This window comes from Ascaphus truei, chromosome 16, assembly GCF_040206685.1.
Source record: "Ascaphus truei isolate aAscTru1 chromosome 16, aAscTru1.hap1, whole genome shotgun sequence".
NCBI classification, from domain to species: domain Eukaryota; kingdom Metazoa; phylum Chordata; class Amphibia; order Anura; family Ascaphidae; genus Ascaphus; species Ascaphus truei.
This window is the reverse complement of record NC_134498.1, coordinates 455,653-475,709: the sequence shown is the minus strand read 5'-3', so window position 1 is coordinate 475,709 and position 20,057 is coordinate 455,653.

Sequence of the window (20,057 nt, the reverse complement as noted above, 5' to 3'; positions counted from 1 at the left end):
GAGGGCAACACGCAAAAAACATGCCGAGTTCAAACCCCTGCCAAGAGTACTTTTTCTGTGCTTACTGCATGGAACCATATGGGAGAAGATAGATAAGACGTTATGCTATGCTACAGTATGTATCTTAACTTTTTTCTTTCTTCTGGCCTCAAAGAGATGTAACTCCCTCTATACATAACAAACTCCTCCCTCCTGGCCCACACCCAACATCACCATACACCATGGACTACTCAAAAGCCTTGCACTATCTACTGAATGTTGATGGAGAAATCTAAAAACCAGCACACCAACCACTGCTCACTCTAATGGTAAACATCACAAATTTACAGCTTGCAAACAACTACCCAAATTTCTACTCATACTATTACTCTCTTTAGCAGGTGATATTGAACCTAACTCAGGCCCTCCCATTTCAGCTCACCCCCATACCCCTGAGAATTCCACTGTTAAATTCCAAAAAGGGCTATCTGTCGCCCCGATAAATATCCGGAGCCTGCTGCCCAAACTGGACGAACTAAGGGCATGGGGCCTTATGCATAAACCCAAAGCCATAATTCTTACAGAAACATGGCTAACCCCTAAAACCCCCAATGCAAATATCGCCTTTCAGGTATACTCAATTTCTAGGAGAGATAGGTCAAAGAGAGGAGGAGGTGTGTTATTTTATATTGCAAACACCTTACAATTTACACTGTTAAATTGACCCCCAAGCACACCCTTTTTTTAAATTTTAATTGGCAAAATCTGCCTCCCCTTTTCTAAGCCCACCTTGCTTGCTGGTATCTACCGCCCCCCTAAAGCCCCTCTACAATCCCTGACTGATATCACCCAGTTTCTTGGCTCCATTTCCTCTCTGAATGAGAAGAGTGAGCTGCTAGTTCTTGGGGATTTCAACTACAATTGGCTTGACCCTAAAAACGACAAAATCCAGACACAAATCAAATCACTTAACCTATCGCAACTCATTTCCCAACCCACACGGACAAACCTGAAATCGCACAACCATTCCTTGCTAGACTGGATTGTCTCCTCAAACCCCAGCAGAATCCAAATCCTATGGCATCCTTCCTGATATTTTCAGTGACCATGCAATAGTGTACTGTGTAAGGAAAATTAAACCGCCCCATACAAGCCCTAAAGTTCTCCTCACTAGAACATTTAGAAACTTTAACCCACAACAGTTTCTGGATGACCTTACCAACTGCCCATGGCACAGAATCGATTTAATTCCCGACCCTGATTCTGCGCTCGACTATTTCCAATCCGAGTTCTTAAAGCTCTGCGATACCCATACTCCACTACGCAAAATAAGGGTACGGGGGGCCAATCTTCCATGGGTTACAACTACTGCTGCGGCGCATTTGAGTCTAACACATCGCCGGTTTTTCCCTGGCTTTTTCCTGGAATGCGACGCACTTCACCCGGAGCATGCCGCATTCATTTTGCGTTCTCAGCCATGGGTCATGCGCGGTTGACGCGCGGTTGATGCATTTATTGAGAATGGTTCGGATTTAATAGGTTGCAATTATTCGCGTGTCCGCCAGATGGCAGATATTCATGAATTGTAATGCGCATGCGCTTCAGTAATGTGTCGACTTGCAGGTGTTTCGTTTAAAAAAGATACCACAGTGTGCTATTGTAACTTGGCCTTGAGACTGAAGGAAGAGGTTGCAAAAATGTATCAATTTAGGCTTTTCATATTAAAGAGAGACAAAGACCAGTTTCGGTTACAGTATTATCCAGAGACCCGCCACCCGCCATGAGTGTTCAAGTGCAGCCTGTTTTCCAAAAACCCGACAGAAGTTACGCGTATTTGATATGGGCCGCGATTAATGCAACAGATGATAAGATGGCAACAGTTGTTCAAATTTATCAGTATTTTATCGAAAACTATGACTTTTACAAATTTTTGCCATCTCCGTAAGCGTGCAATAAGGAAAAGGTTATGTAGCGATCCCTGTTTTTATCGTATTGAGCCACAATTTGTTGGAGGGTATTGGTGTGTATCACCAGCTTTTTCCTGTATCTATGATCATGCAGACGGCAAAAGGCGAAGGGTCGTGTTAAAACCAACTAAGAAATGACAGTCGCTGCCAAGCAATGCACCTGCACCAGCACCGGCTTCCAATAACGGTCCCACCATTAGTGACAACCCTGAGCCTGAGCTGGATTTCGCTTGCAGTTTCGATCAAGCTTGCACGTACATACGCAATTTCCAGCCTCATCAGCTGACTACAGGTGGACTAGTCCCGCTGCAAACTATCGACGTGGATGATCAAGAACACTGGACTGGCAGTGGACCGGCGCCGGCGCCAGCTGAATGGGAAATTCTATGGTGAGTATTGTTGCCGTATTATTTTTTTATTTTGACAATACAGTAACAATATCGGCGCAATTTGAAAGTCAAGCGATACTCCTGTAAGCAATATCATTGGCTGAGCGGCTTCGACAGTACTGTACTGCAGATACTGAACAATTGGTGGAACACTAGGCGCATGCGCATTGGAACCTTCTTGAAACGCATGTGCGTGTCATTACATCGATGGTAGGTGCATGAGCATGTGAACAGGAGACGCCCCCCGAGAAAATTATTGATGGGACTGGCTGGGAACTTCTTTAGGGGGCTGACCATTACAGTAAAACTTTTCTTTTTGTTTTTCCTCAGAAAAGAAAACGGCTAATGGAGGGATTTCGATGGATAATATCGCTTTGTGTAACAATGCCTGCACATTGCTGAATCGGATTTAAAAACCCACGTACCGGAGTCTACAGTTTAGTGGCTGTTGTTATTGATTTGGATAGAATACTGTACCTGAAACAGTATGCTGATGTTTTCCAGCCATACAGTATACAATACTTTTTTATATACAGTGTACTGTGTAATAAACCCGAAAAAATAAAAACTATGCATTTATTCTACATGTATTACAGTGCCAGTACATTCAGTACTGTACAGTATGTATTCTATTTTTTTTAATACTCTTATACTGAGCATGCCTACAGTATACTGTGCAGTATGCCTCGACATTCTAGAAACACTGTATTTTGTTACAGTAGCAAAGGAGCCAATGGAACAATGTAAAACAAATCAACATGTTCTTTTATTGGTGGAGTAAGTACAAAAACATTTATTTACAAATACTGTATAATGTAGAAACATTTTAAGTGTACAGCAATTCAAAACATCAACAAGTGTATCGTTTACTGCTACAGTAGTGCAAACGTTTATTTATAGAAAGTAAAAACATTTACAGTCAGTCAGTATGGTTTACAGTCACATGTTTTAAAAACAAATTCTTTATTCATAAAATATACAAAACGCAACATCTCCTTTATTAAAGAACGGCAAGTCAAAACATATACAGTGGGATGGTGTGCAAAACAGTCTGCACCAGTACAGTCCTCGAGGGCAGCAGACAGGCCTGGTTTTCAGGACAACCTTGAAATCCGTGCCTGTTTGCGGCCCTCAGGGACTGGGATTGTGCAGGTCCTGTGTGTGTGTACCGCAAGTAAAAACATTTCTGTATAAATACAAGTTAAAAAACACACAACAACATCTCCTTAATTTACAGTAAGTACAGCAGGTGAAAACATGTACAGTACAGTTCAGCACAACATTATGGTCTTACCTGTGATTAAAAAATATTCTTTATTCATAAAATACAGTATACAAAGCGCAACATCTCCTTTATTAAAGAAACATACAGTGTGCAAAACAGTCAGTCAGGCCTGCACCACTACAATACTCGAGGGCAGCAGACAGGCCCGGTTTTCAGGACAACCTTGAAAACCGTGCCTGTTTGCGGCCCGCGGGGACTGGAATTGTGCAGGTCCTGTGTGTGTGTGTACAGCAAGTTAAAACAGTAAGTTAAATACAGTTAAATACAGTTCAGCACAACAGTATGGTCTTATAGTTCCCGTGATTAAACCATAAAGTCCATCCCATTGTCCATCCATGACCGATTCCTTGCATGGCGCAAAACGCCATTAATGCAGTCTCGAACGCCTTTCTTTACAGGATCTGTAATTGGATAAAAGCGCCGCATTTCATTCAGAATGTTCTTTTTTCAATTGGCAGGAAGCGCCTTTTTTACGCGATTTCCGTCGTAGTTCACTTTGAAGGCCAAGTCGCAGTACATCGAGTAGGGAACATGGTGCTTAAAAAGTGACAAGGCATACTTGTGGGGTGCACCAGCACTCATCACCCTATACTTCTCCCTGAGTGCCGGTGGCAGATTGCACAGGGTCATGTCCGGCACCGTATCGATGCGAGCGAATGTAGATCTTTTGGGAGCGGGTGTGCATGAGGCGACGAGCGATGGAAGTTGTCTGGGAGGAAGCTTTCCTCCGGTCTTGGTCGCCGTGTTGTCTCCTGGCGTGGTCTTGACGGGGTAGTCATGTCCTCCTCAACGGCATACATGTACACTACATCTTCTGGTGGAGGGGTTGCGCTTGGTGATGGAAGGGGGTCGATGCTCCCATTCATCACATCCATGTCACCCCCCTGCTCCGGCATCGGGGAAACAGGGGCATTAACACTGAGCAAATGATGTATACCTGCTATGTCAGCCTCTATCTTCTCCAGCCGTCGATCCATCCAGTGATCCATATCTAGCATCCGTTGCTCCACATTTAGCATTGTCTCCAGAAGCAGACCTATCTTTGCCAGCACAATAGAATTCCCGGGGATATCCACACTTATCCCATTCAGCATCTGGTCTAACGAGCTTCTTGTGCATGGCGTGCAGGGGTGGATGGGTGCAACGGAGGATGGGAAGGGTGGAGGAGGTGACCTGTGGATATCCGTTAGAGGAGAAGCGCAGCATCGTCGAAGAGGGATGGAGAAAGTGACCTTTGGATTTCCGGGCGAGAAGCAGAGTCATCTAAGAGCAAAGGAGAAAGTGACCTGTGGATTTCAGAGGCACCAGCGGCAGCGTCGTCGGATAGAACTGGAGAAGATGGCCTATGGGTTTCCGGGAGGGCGGCGGCAGCGTCGAGGACGAGGGGTGGAGGAGATGGGCTGAAGATTTCCGGGACAGCGGCGGCAGAGTCGTTGAAGCGTATGGGAGGTGGTGGTCTGCGGGTTCCATGGGTTGGTTGCCAATCGTTTTGCGTCGAGAGTACATCACCGTATATCTTCTTGACATAATAAGGCTGACATCTATGAAAACCCTTAGCCTTTGGGGTCAGCGGAAGGTTTTCTTTATTGGCCTTAGCCTGTCGCTTTTGCCTTGGCGTGGAAACGGCAACCGCCTTTCGCTTTTTCTACTTGACAGGCACGGCAGAGGTGAGTGGGTTCCTGCATCCGTAGAATCGGGGTTGATCCATGGAAGCAGGTGTCAAAATGCAGTATCTGGACAAGGGCAAGTTCAGATATACATCATCGAGTGGTGGGCTATGCAAAGTGTGTAAACTTTTATGCATGGCAGCGAGGTACAGGTGTTGAAAGTGGGCGTACTCTAATGTGAGTCATTAGCATACTGTCGCGTCCGAGTTTATTCGAGCATTTGCCCGGTCTCGGCCGCGACAGTAACCGGGTGCGCGCCGGGGTGTCCCGAACGCGCGCCGAAGCCTCGGAGGAGCGGCCCTATGATCGGGGCTTCTCCCTCGCCTCTCCGGGTCCGCCGGGCCCCCCGGAACCCCCCACCGCCGTCCCATAGATCACGGCACACCAGGGCTCCCTCGGGGAGCCCTGGGCATGCGCGCAGAGGGCGCAGGCACCCGATGAAGCGTGACCGCGCATCGGTGACGCGCGGCACGCCGAGGGAGTGGGGCTAGCAAGCCGGGGCATCCCCCGGCTTGCGGAACTAGCCCTGCTCGAATAAATCATGTCGGTAGTGTATAAATACATCATCCATTTTGTGCATTCATTGCACATTGAATACACATCGACTAAACATCGAATATACATTCTTGTGTTTGTATTTCTTTCCACTCGCAGCAATGCCTGTTAAAAAGATTTCCAAGGATCTCAGCATGCGAATTAAGGAGATGTACACGAGCGGACACCGAATTGCTGCTATCCAACGCTGGTTAGCTACTTCTGGCCTCGTTCTGCCAGCAACCACCGTAAGCTATCATGCACACGGAAAAAACAGAGAACGCAAAAGGGCACCAAGGGTAACTAACACGTAAGTATATTTATAAAACTTTTAAAAAAAAATTAGATCAAAAAATGTACTGTACTGTACATCTACAGTTCTGTATCTAATATTATTGTTATTTCTGTTGATTTATATTACAACATATTTTGTATATTTATATTTATATTACATTATTACAGCATATATATTTTGTATATTTATATTACAACAGTATATATATTTTGTATATTTATATTTCAACAGTATATATATTTTGTATATATATATATTTATGTTACAACAGTATATATATTTAGTATATTTATATATTATATTACAACAGTATATACAGTATATTTTGTATATTTATATTTATTATTTATTATTTATTAATAGAACAATATATTTTCTTTACACTGTAGGGAGACAACTCTTCTGGTGGACAAAATAAGTAAGGAGAATGATGAATAGAGTGCATTAAGGGTCAAATACACTCTGCAGGAAAATAACAATCTCACTGTATCCGAGACCAGCATAAAGAAGATGAGACGCAGCATTGGATGGAAATATGGACATGTGAGGTCCAGGACAGTACAGGAGGTAAAAGTGTTGTTTAGGAAACTGTACTGTACCGCTAAACTTATTTATTCCTTGTCATTACAGAGCGTACCCCATGATAAGGGATGCAAACAAAATCAAAAGTGTGGTCCAGGCCCAGGCATGGATCGACAGTGGGGAAACTTTCCAGGATTGCATCTTCACTGACGAGTCTACTGTGTCGCTGGAGAGATTTGCAAGCTTTGCGTTTCATTAAAAAGGCCGCATATCTTTGAAGCCGCGGCCAAAACACCCCGTGAAGCTGCATGTGTGGGGTGCCATCTCTAGGCGTGGACCAGGATGCATTGTCATCTTTGAAGGTAAAATATTTGAAATACAGTATAATGTAGTCTTATGCACTGTACTTTACTAGTGTAGCCTTACTGTATGCACTGTACTATTGTGCAGTTTTATGAGCACTTTTCTTTTCTTGCTATAGGAATCATGAATAAAGCTTTCTTCCAAGACAACATTGTCCCTGAGATGCAATACATCACACGCGAGTTCCCCAATGGTCACCGTTTCTACCAGGACAACGATCCGAAGCACACCGCGTCAAAAGCGCATATCCTTGAGCGCGGTATCAACTGGGTGAAGACGCCAGCGGAGTAAGTGCAGTAGACCGTGCCTCATTTTTTCCCCACTGTTTTTACTTTGTACTGTATCTCTTAAACTAATTGTCCTTTTTTTCCAATGACAGAACGCCAGACTTCAATCCGATCGAAATGGTCTGGCATCAGCTGAAGGACCATATCCGGAAAGTGGCAAAACCCTCCAAAAAGGACGAGTTGTTGAAAGGCATAATGAGTTTTTAGAACGATGTACTCACCGTGGAACGCTGCAATTAATATATAGACCATATTGCCACTGTGTTGCCCATTGTGATCGCGCGTAATGGGCAAGCATCAGGAAAGTAGTACTGTGCTGTAGTATTGTAAGTACAGTATGATACAGGTAAGTATGGCACAGATTTTTTCTTTCCCAATAGTCAGAGTATAAAGTAGTTTCAGTTTTTTCTTTACTGAGAGTGCAGCACCAGCCATCAGGTTACAGTACATAGTATTTAACAGTTGTCAGAGTATACAGTAGTTCCAGTATACAGTAGACTAGTTTGACAGTACTACAGTAACTGCCTACTAACTGCTCAATTTTTTTTCCAGAGAAAGCAGCACCAGCCATGTACAGTAGTACTACACATCACACAATGCCATAATACAGTAAGCACATAACTGCACTAATTTTTTGTTTTCTTGTTGTTTCAGGAAAAAGGGTGGCCTGGGGGGAGGTGGGGTGTTGTGTCCAGTCTAATCTGCTTGTACAGTCAAATGTACAGTATATAAACAGCAGTAATGATGTACACAAAACCTCTCCTCTCTCAATGAACTACTGTACTGTACACAGAATGAGGAACAAGATAAAGACGGAAAAAATAATTATTCATGTTTCCCCATGTTTTACAAATGTTTTCTAAATGTTTATCCAATTTCAATGTGCCAGAAGAACTTAATAAAAACTGCATTATGTATTGTTCATGAATATTTTTATATTTGTATTTTTTGGTTCCTGATAAAATAAATTAAATATTTATTCACATTCCTGCTAATCATAATCATTGACAACAACCACAACCCCCCCCCCCCCTTCAGTACACCAATGAATAAGAATGAATGACAAAACAACATTAATCAGTTAATGGTTTTTTTAACTCTCAATTATCACAATGCTGTGCAAATCAGATTTACATTTCAAAATCGAGAAGGGATTTTCCAAAGCGTTACCGTAAACTAAGCCTCAAAGGGTTGGGGGGGGGGGGGGTGGGTGAGTCATGTGCAGTAATCACCTAGCTCCCATCTCAAAGAGGATTACACAATGGCAATATTCAGAAAATGAACGACTCTGTGGAGAGAGGGGGTTGGGTGACTCATGCGTAGTAAGCAGCAAGCTCCCATCTCTAAAAGGATTAGAGTACACACAGGTGCAGTGAGGCGATTGACGCTCGGCTAGGGACAGATTAAAAACACAATGACTGACTAACTTCATAAAATGGAGTTTTATGTGGAGGTGGAGGTGTCTGTCGATAAGAGTTTATGTGTGCATGGGGGAGAGATGAAGGATTTGTTGTGCAGCAGTTCAAAGAAATAACATACTGTAGATTACAGTAATTTCAAAAGGCAGTTCATCATAATACTGTAATTTGATCCCTACACCCCCCAAATACAGTACATAAAAAGCACAAAAATCAACCATGTGCAGGCAAACGCACAGATTGAATATCGTAATATCAAGATTGTTTTTGCAGGCTTGTGGATAAAATAACAGTTAAAAAATCATAATACTAGCTCCCATCCGAAAGAGGATTACACACAGGCGCATAGAGAGGTGATGCTCTGTGCAAATCAAATTCTAGAAGGGATTTTCCAAAGCATTGCCATAAACAAAGCCTCAAAATTCCCATCTCAAAGAGACTTACACGCAGGCCCAGTGAGGCTTTGTAGCTTGGCTATGGACGGATCCAGAACACAATGGCAAAATTCAGAAAATTAACGACTCGTGGAATTTCAAACCCTTGAGCTAGCGTTCGTGGGGGAGGTGGCTACAGGGTACAGCTGCATAAAGTTCAAAGCTAAAGCTAAAATACATACTTTAATTTCAAAAGACAGCTCATCATAATAATACACCCCCAAATACAGTACGTAAAAAGCACACAAATCAACCATATGCAGTCAAACGCACAGGGTCGCAGTCAAAAGCTACAGCACAGATTGAATATCGTAATACAGTAAGATGGTTTTTGCAGGCTTGTGGAGAAAATAAAAATAAAAAAATGACAATAAAAAAAAAATATTTTTTAAATATTTAAATTTTTGGGGGGAACTCACTCAGGCAAGCAAGCAGTGGTGGGTGAAGTTACAGGCGCATGCGCAGTAAATTCCTGCTGTCAAGCAGGAATGTGATTGAAAAAGGACACACGTTCAAAGGAATGGTGGGAGAGATGTACTGCATTGTAGAGAAGATAAGAAGTTGAAATACCCTGCAGTGCAGTAAATTATCCTGAGCGAGGGGAGAGCGCTGTATATGCCAAAGTGTGACACTGTTACAGTACAGTGTTACAGTACAGTACAGCGTTTCAATAATTTTCAAATGAGACATACTGAGACATACTGTACTGTACTGCAGAACAGCAGTGCAAATGCATGTACAGTATACTTTAAATATGCAAATTTACAATTACTGCGCGCGCACACACAGACTGTGTACTGACGTAGGTTGAACCGCGAAGGTATTAGACTTCCAAGACAACAGCTCACAAACGCCCCCCTGAGTTTTTACACGGCATTGCAGTATTGCCGACAGCGAGAATAAAATGCTAATATCATGAGCGCGAAAATACCCTATTTCCTCGATTCTAGGACGCCATCAATTCTAAGACGCACACTTGATTTAATAAAAAAAATTGAGGGAAAAAACCCCACTATATTAAATGTGCAGAATTTTTTTCGGGGGGGAGAGAGAGAGAGAGAGAGGGGGGAAGAGAGAGGGGGGGAAGAGAGAGAGAGGGGGTGAAGAGAGAGGGTGGAGAGAGAGGGAGGGAAGAGAGAGGGAAGAGAGAGGGAGGGGGGAAGAGAGCGAGAGAGAGGGAAGAGAGAGGGAGGGGGAAGAGAGCGAGAGAGGGGGGAAGAGAGAGAGAGAGGGGGGTGGGAGGGAGAGTTGGGGAAGAGAGAGAGAGGGAAGAGATAGGACAGAGAGAGGGAAGAGAGAGGGAGAGGGGGGAAGAGAGAGAGAGAGAGGGGGGAAGAGAGAGAGGGGGAAGAGAGAGAGAGGGGGGGGGGGAAGAGAGAGAGGGGGAAGAGAGAGAGGGTGAAGAGAGAGGGGGGGAGAGAAGGGGGATAGAGGGGTGGAGAGAGAGGGGGAGAGGAGAGAGAGGGGGGAGAGGAGAGAGAGGGGAGGGGGAGAGGTGAGAGAGGGGTGAGAAAGAGGAGAGATAGAGGGGGAGAGAGGAGAGAGAGGGGGTGAGAAAGGAGAGAGGGGGGGAGAGAGGAGAGGGAGAGATGGGGAAAGTGGGGAGAGGGATAGGGGAAAGGGGGAGAGGGAGGGAGGAGAGAGAGGGGAATGGGGGAGTGAAGGGAGAGGGGAGAGAATGGAGAAAGGAGAGAAGGGGAGAGATTGGAGGGAAGGGGAGCGAATGAAAGGTCAATCACACACACACACAGACAGACACATACATACACAGAGAGACACACACATACACAGAGAGAGAAAAACACACAGAGACAGAGACAGACACGGGGTGTGGGTGGCTTGTGGTGCCGGCAGCACAGCTGTGAGTAGCAGAGGCAGACGGAGGGAACGTGGGGCATGCAGCAGCCACACACTGCTGAATGAATCTCTCCTGTGTGGGGGCGGCACTTCCAACAAGCAGAGCAGGGGAGGAGAAGGGCTTGTGGTGAATGCAGCCGAACATACACTGCTCCTTTGGGGACCAGCACTTGGAGCAAGGGGGAGGGGAGCTTATGGTGCCGGGCCGGCAGAACAGCTGTGAGTAGCAGAGGCAGACAGAGGGCTTTTGGGGCATGCAGCCACACACTGCTGAATCAATCTCTCCTGTGTGGGGGCGGTAATTCCAGCAAGGGGTGGGGGGAAGCACGGGGCATGCAGCCGAACATACACTGCTCCTTTGCGGACCGGCACTTGGAGCAAGCTAGGGGGGAGCGCGGGGCATGCAGCCGATCATACACTGCTCCTTTGGGGACCGGCACTTGGAGGGAGGGGGGGTTTGGTGGCAGAGTCGCGGGGCATGCAGCGGGACACACTGCTCCTTCTGTGTGGGGGCGGGGGTGGCAGAAACGCAGGGCAAACGCTGAAAGCTGCTGTGGCTTCTTCTGCAGCGCCCCCTGGCTGTTTTTTGTGTGTGTTTTTTTCAGTACATCGATTCTAGGACGCAGTCCCTATTTCAGCCACGTGAAAAATGGAAAAAAAGTGCATCTTAGAATCGAGGAAATACGGTAACGCAGTTCACTCCGGGCGAAAACGACAAAAAAACGCACCTAACCGGGATAATCTGAGAACCGCGGATCTAGATGACTTAGACTCAGGTCGGCCGCCACTGTAACCTTATAGCACTCTACCAGTTCAGGGATACCTTGTGGAAAAGCTACAAAGTAACTGGCACTACCAAGGATCTCAATCAATACAGATGCCTGCGGAACAAACAAGGCACGCAAAATCACAATATTACACTGACAATCTCCACCAGAGAACATCAAACCCAGCTAACTTTTATAAGGCTATCAACAATATATTCCAGCCTTCTAACCATCAACAACCAAGTAATATCACTAACAGGGATATTACTCTGACAAAACCCACTGACATTGCAAATGCATTCAATGATTACTTTGTGGGGTGTGCCACTAACTTATTAGCGAAACGCAGCCCAAACCACAAACCTGAATCTTATCCTGGGAGTATCCACATAGCCCCACCCCCTCCCAACACTGCCCACAATTTTCAATTTGGCCCAGTATCTGAAGAGGAGATTACACAAGCGCTCCTCAAATTAAAACTAAGCAGCCAATGTGGACCTGACTTACTACAATCTAGGTTCCTACGACTTGTTGCCCCAGCCATTGCCAAACCAATTGCTTCCATAGTCAACACTATCCTGTCTGCAGGCCATATCCCTAACACCTGGAAAACTGCCAGAGTTGTCCCAATCTTCAAAAGTGGGGACAAAAACACTGTCTCAAACTACAGGCCAATCTCACAACTCCCAATTCTATCCAAAGTCATGGAAAAATGTCTCCACTCCCAATTAAGCGATTACTATACCAAGACAAATTTCCCTAGTCAATTCCAATCTGGCTTTCGCCCCAAAAACTCCACCGTAACTACTCTGCTAAAAGGTTGCAATGAAATCCAGTGTGGAATGGAATGGGGACAACTCATTGGTGCAGTATTCCTAGATTTTGCAAAGGCTTTTGATACTGTTGATCATACTATCCTGCTTAACAAACTCCAGAGCTCTGGAATAGGGAAGCATGCTTTAAACTGGTTTCAGTCCAACCTATCAGGTAGATCCCAACATGTGTCCATCTCAGGCTCTAACTTCAACCCCCTGGATATCACCTGTGGTGTCCCGCAAGGCTCTGTTCTGGGCCCCCTACTCTTCTCAGTGTTCATTAATGATCATCCCACAGCTTGTCAGGAAGCCCCAATACACATGTATGCAGATGACACAATCCTATATGCACACAGCCATAGCCTCTCTGACCTTGAACACATACTTCAGTCTGACTTTTTGAGACTCGAAAACTGGATTTCCCAAAACAAACTGTTTTTAAACACTGACAAGACTGTAACAATGGTATTTGGGACCAAGACTACATTTTTAAAGCTTCCAGCGACTGAGCTCCAGATTAGAACCAACGCTAACACCACCCTAACCCCTGTCACTAGTTTTAAATACCTGGGCATATGGTTTGACTCCCACTTAACATTCGGGATGCACATTGATACCCTGACAACCAAGACCTATTCCAAACTAGGGGTACTTTACAGGAACAAATCCTCCCTAAGTCTCCTGGTCAGAAAGCGTATCGCACAGCAGATGCTAATGCCAATTATTGACTATGGAGACATAGTATATGGCTCGGCACCTCAAACCCACCTTAGCAAACTTGACACCCTCTACAATTCAATTTGTCATTTTGTTCTCCAATGCAACTATAACACACATCACTGCGAAATGCTCAAAGAACTAGATTGGTCATCACTCCAGTCTAGGCGCAAAGTTCACCTTTCCTGTCTTGCCTTCAAATTCTTTATGGACAAGCTACCCAGCTACTGTCACGGCCCCTTTTATTCTCCAACATCTCCGATTTGTTTGGGTATTTTTTTTCGAATGCCACGCACTTCACCGCGTTCATGCCGCATTCATGCCGAGACAGCCGCACCAAACACTGCATCTGCCCGCGGTTTTCAGAGTGGCGCTGAAACGGCTGCAGGAGGCTGAAGGTGGCCGCCACTGTACCTGAACAAGCTCCTCACTCCTACCACATGCAGCACCTATCATCTGAGATTAGACTCCAAAAGACTGTTCATGGTCCCAAGGCTCAACAAAGTATCCGGCCGTTCCTCCTTCTCCTACCGTGCACCCCAAAATTGGAATAATCTACCAGAGACTCTCACATCCACCACCAGTTTAAGTTCTTTCAAATCTAAGGCTGTCACACATTTTAATCAGTCTGTAACTGTTTCATACGCCCATAATATATATTATCTTTAACTGTGCATGCAATATCTTGTATATAATGTATACCCTGTTCATTTATGTAACTGTATTTGTAACCATGTATTATTTGTCCTAACTCTGTGCCCAGGACATACTTGAAAACGAGAGGTAACTCTCAATGTACAGCCCCTTTTATTCTCCAACATCACCGCATTTTTCCGGGATTTTTTTTCGAATGCCACGCCCTTCACCGCACTTCACCACGTTCATGCAGCATTCGTGTTGCATTCACAGCCGCGGTTGATGCGCAAGTGATGTGTTTATTGATAATGGTTCGGATTTAATTGGTTGCAACTCTTCGCGTGTCCGCCAGATGGCAGATATTCATGAATTGTAATGCGCATGCGCTTCAGTAATGTGTCGACTTGCAGGTGTTTCGTTTAATACCACAGTGGTCTATGATAAATTGGCCTTGGGACTGAAGGAAGAAGTTACAATAATGTATCAATTTATGCTTCTCTTAATTAAAAAAGACAAGCACGGTTTCCAGTCTGTTTATTGTCCTGAGCTGAGCATCCCGCCATGAGTGTACAAGTGCAGTCCGTGCTCCAAAAGCCCGACAGAACGTACACTTATTTAATATGGGCTGTGATTAATGCAACAGATGATAAGATGGCAACAGTTGTTCAAATTTATCAGTATTTTATCGAAAACTATGACTTTTACAAATTTTCGCCAGCTCTCATGTGTGGAAGCGTGCAATAAGGAAAAGGTTATGTAGCGATCCATGTTTTTATCGTACTGATCCCAAATTTATTGGAGGGTATTGGTGTGTATCACCGGCTTTTTCCTGTATCTATGATCATGCAGACGGCAAAAGGCAAAAGGTCGTGTTAAAACCAACTAAGAAACGACAGTCACTGGCAAGCAATGCGCCAGCACCAGCACCGGCTTCCAATAACGGTCCCACCGTCAGTGACAACCCTTGCTGTCTGTCTCTGCACGGAAACCTGCAGCCTGAGCCGGATTTCACGTACAGTTTCGAGCAAGCTTGCATGTACCTAAGCGATTTCCAACCTCATCAGCTGACTACAGGTGCAGTAGTCCCACTGTCACCTATCAACGACGTGTATGATCAAGAATACGGGACTGGCAGTGGCTCGGCGCCAGCTGATTGGGAAAGTCTATGGTGAGTAATGTTGCCGTATTTTATTCTGTTTTTTTTATTTTGAAAATATCAATATCAGTGCGATTCAAAAGTCAAGCGATTCTCCTGTAAGCAATATCATTGGCTGAGCGGCTTCTACAGTAGATACTGAACAATTGGTGAAAAGCTAGGCGCATGCGCATTGGAACCTTCTTGAAACGCATACAGTATGCGTGTCATCACATCGACGGTAGGCACATGCGCATGTGAACAGGAGACACCCCCCGAGAAAATTATTTGTGGGACTGACTGTGGGAACTTCTTTAGGGGACTGACCATTACAGTAAAACTTTTACTTTTGTTTTTCCTCAGAAAAGAAAACTTTGTCATCTCGCGGAAAACGGCTAATGGAGGGATTTCGATGGATAATATCGCTTTGTGTAACAATGCCTGCACATTGCTGAATCGGATTTAAAAACCATGTACCGGAGTCTACAGTTTAGTGGCCGTTGTTATTGATTAGGATAGAATACTTGAAACAGTATGCTGATGTATACAATACTTTTTTATATATACTGTATAATAAACCAGAGAAAATAAAAAGTATGCATTTATTCTACATGTATTCCAGTACATATGTTTATTTTATACCCCTACAGCATGTATTGTTTTAATACTCTTGTGATGTACAGTGCTGAGCATGCCTACAGTATACAGGCCAGTATGACTGGACAGTACTGTACATTCAAGAAACACTGTATTTTGTTACAGTATAAAAGGAGACAATGGAACAATTTAAAACAAATCAACATTTTCTTTTATTGGTGTAGTAAGTACAAAAACATTTATTTACAAATACTGTACAATGTAAAAACATTTTAAGTGTAAAGCAGTTCAAAACATCAACAGGTGTATGGTTTACTGCTAGTGGAAACATTTATGTACAGAAATTCAAAACATTTACAGTCAGTCAGTGTGGTTTACAGTCACATGGTGTTATTAAAAAAAATCTTTATTCATAAAATTTAAAAAACGCAACATCTCCTTTATTAAAGTACAGAAAGTCAAAACATTTACAGTAGGATGGTGTACAGAACAGTCAGTCAGGCCTGCACAATTCCAGTCTACGAGGGCCGCAAACAGGCCCGGTTTTCAGGATAACTTTGAAAACCGTGCCTCTTTGCGGCCCTCGTGGACTGGAATTGTGCAGGTATTATGTGTACAGTAAGTAAAAACATTTCTTTATTAATACAAATTAAAACACGCAACATCTCCTTTATTAAAGTACAGAGAGTCAAAACATGTACAGTACAGCACAACAGTATGGTGTTATTAAAACAATTCTTTATTCATAAAATGTAAAAATCGCAACACCTCCTTTATTACAGTGCAGAAAGTCAAAACATTTACAAAAACATTTACGGGAAATAAACAACAGTTGAACAGTCAAGCAAATGCGATACCCACCAGATTGTCCTTCCAGGGCCAATGCCTTGTATGGCGCAAAATGCCATTAATGGCGTCTCGAACGCTTTTCATTAAAGGATTTGTAATTAAAAAATAGCGCCGCAATTCCTCCACAATAGTCTTTCTTAAATTTTCAGGAAGCGCCCTTTTTTCGCGATTTCCTTCATAATTCACCCCTTGTCCTCCCCCCTGCACCCCTTGTCCTCCCCCGAGCACCCTTGTCCTCCCCCCAGCACCCTTGTCCTTCCCCCAGCACCCTTGTTCTCCCCCCAGCACCCTTGTCCTCCCCCCAGCACCCTTGTCATGCCCCCATCACCCTTGTCCTGCCCCCAGCATCCTTGTCCTGCCCCCAGCACCCTTGATCTCCCCCAGCACCCTTAACCTCCTCCCAGCCCCTCATCATCAGTCCCCCCCCCCCATTCCTACCGCGGGAGGGGGGAGGGAGGGAGCGCATCAACTTCAGCTGGAGCCGGCTTGGAGGGGAGTGCGGCAGCGCATCAACTTCTGAATCCGGCTCTGAGGGGAAGGAGTGCGCGCATTTGGCGCCCTGGAGCTGGCGCGTGCGTCACGTGCTGGAGCGGGCGCGCACGGCACGCATGTGCTGGAGCGGCCGGGGTGAGCGAGGGGAGCACGTCACACCACTGGAGCGCGCTCCTTCCCTACCAGGGGAGGAGAAAGGGGGGGTTGGGGCGCACAAGAAGTCCCGGCGGCACTGTTCGCCACAGTTTTAGTGCCAATTCGCCACAAGTGGCGAATAGCGACAGGGTTATCCACCCTGGTGCTAAAGTATTAGACTTCGAAGACAACAGCTCGCAAACGCCCCCCTGCGTTTTTAGACGATATTGCAGTATTGCAGACAGCGCTAATAAAATGCTAATATTACGAGCGCTAAAATACCGCAATACACTCGGACCAAAAAAAAACATACTGCAGCTGCCCGCGGTTATCAGAATTGCGCCGCTACGGCCGCACGAGGCTAAAGTCGGCCGCCACTGTATTACTTCCTGGTAAAATATTTTATAAATTAAAAAAAAAAAAATGAAGCAGTATTAAAATGGGCCTGCTTTTTGCAGTGGCTAAAGAAATGTAGAAACAGTAATGATATGGTGTTGATTTAATAAAAGATCTACATTTAATAAATATTAAGACATTACTCTTTCCACTATGTTTTAAAATGATGTAAGCAATTTAGGAATTTTATGCTGTAACAAGAGACCATACAGTAAATTACACATTTCTTGTGTTTAATCCAGATTCAAGCCAAATAAAGTATGTATTTTGGTTGAGCATTGATGCTTTTGTCAAAATTTGATACATATTCCTGTAAAAAGTATATGATTTTTGCACAAAATTATATTTGTAGGAGATATGACTTTGCAAGAAAGCCTTAATCACTTTCATACAGTAGTTATGTTTAATTTGCATATTGTGCAAAACAGAAAGGTTTACTTTAACTCTGTGTTTGCCACTCCTTTTGGTAAAACCTTTCACAATCATATCCTGTTCAAGAAAACTGCATCTTCTCTGCTCAAAGAGCCTTGTGTCCACTCCTCCTAGACTCTTTGGGATAGATTTTGGCAACTGTGTAATATGGTGTGATACTTGCAGAGTTATAGATACACACCCTTCTTTACACCAGGATGGAAGATTTCAAAATCCAAATTAAGGATGGCTCCAGTTAAGGAAGGATCTTTAGTTTTAATTATGTAAAAACTTGGTTGGACCTGTTTAGGTGTTGTAGGCAGGTGTCAATTATAATATTGACACATACAAATTTGCACATGGATATGCAGTACACACAAATTAAAATATTAACACTTACAGACAGAGATATAAAGTCACACACATACAGATGCAGCATTATGATTGGTCGCGCTGCCACCCCTAAATCTGCTGGTGCACTGTATTTGTTTCCTCTGTGCTCGCAGAGTCCTAAATGGCCCATCGGGATTTACACACCGGGTTAGAGGTGCACAGGTCGAGTGACTGATTCAGTCTCACTCTTACTGTGCGTCTCTTACAGACAGGTGCAACAAAGTAGGATTCACACAGCGCAAGTCCCATTCTTTCACAGGGAGCCCCGCTCTGTTAATCCCGATGGGCTATTACCGACTGCTATGCGGTGCGCCGCGGATTGTCAAAGCATTGCACACGGTTGACCAGCACATTCCCGCAGCCACACGACTGACCATAGCGCTACATCTGTATACAGTATATGCACAGTTACCCACAGCCACTCACAGTAAGACATATAATTTAAGATATGAATAGAGAAGTGAGAATTATTCGCAGACAGATTTTCTACCAGGGCCATCCGCCCACGTGCCGGCCGCCTTGCAAGAATCCACCACGTCCCTACCCCCATTTTCTCTTACACACCCCTTCTCACACATCTCCTCGCTCTCTCAACCCCCTCCATCCCTTTTCCTTCCCCTCTATGTTTCTCACTCCCTCTCTCTCTTACACCCCCACGTCCCCCTCCCTCTTATACCCAATCTATCAAACTCCTCCCCCATGTATTTCTCTCCCACTCCCACTCAATAACCCCCTCCCCAATATACACACGCACAAACACACAATAAGCCCCCTCCCCAAATACAAACACACACACTGGGAGGGTAGTATAAGGGGACCTGGGGCATGTGGGTTTATCTGGTGCCCTTGAATAAACCTACTGGGGCAGCATGGCCAGTGCACAGAAGAGCCCTGCAGGCATGCGGATGTCTGGGAAAGGAAAGGACAAATGGGCAATGCCGAACGGAAAGGAGGGCCCTTCAGTCGTGCAGGAGAGGAGGGAAGAGAGGGACAGATAGGGGCGACAGCCAGAAAAGGGGGGGGGCCTTGTTGTCTGCACAGAGGAAACTGTAGGATTGCCGGCAGGGAGGTCGGGCCCCTTGACTGGTCGGTCCCGGGACGGTAGTCCCAGCTATCCACTCCCTGTTGGTGGCCCTTCTCAGGTCTAAGACAATTGTGTTCCTGTATTCGAATTGGTGTGGCTGGCTGTTGCTGACTGCTCATATTCAAATATATTATTGTGTATTGGTTTATAAAACTTACTTTTACTATGTACTGTATATGTATGTTTAAAAAAAGAGAGGTGCGTGCCACATAGCGTAATTCTGTTGAAATTTATTCACAAGGTTGATAATCTTATAAAAAATACACTCACAAGTGTAGCTGGATCAATCAGCATTTAAAGTAATATAATCTCCTAAGAGAAAGTACTCAGATGGTAATGATGCCTTCGCCAAGACTCCTTAGTATTCTCCACGTAATGGTGCAAGAAACAAAGTCTCTATGTTGAGAACTCCTCCAGGAGTGGCTCCAGGATACACAAGGACAAATACTTGCTATTTAGACAATCAGTCCTCCCGCTTACCACACTGCAACAGTGGGAAATAGAATAGTGCCTCGAAACACAAAATTCACGTGATCGTGGGTGACGTCAGGCGTACTGTAGTTGCGTAGCATCCCTACGTGTTTCGTCACTGTACATGACTCCGACGGAGTAACGGTGAATTCTTGCGAGTTT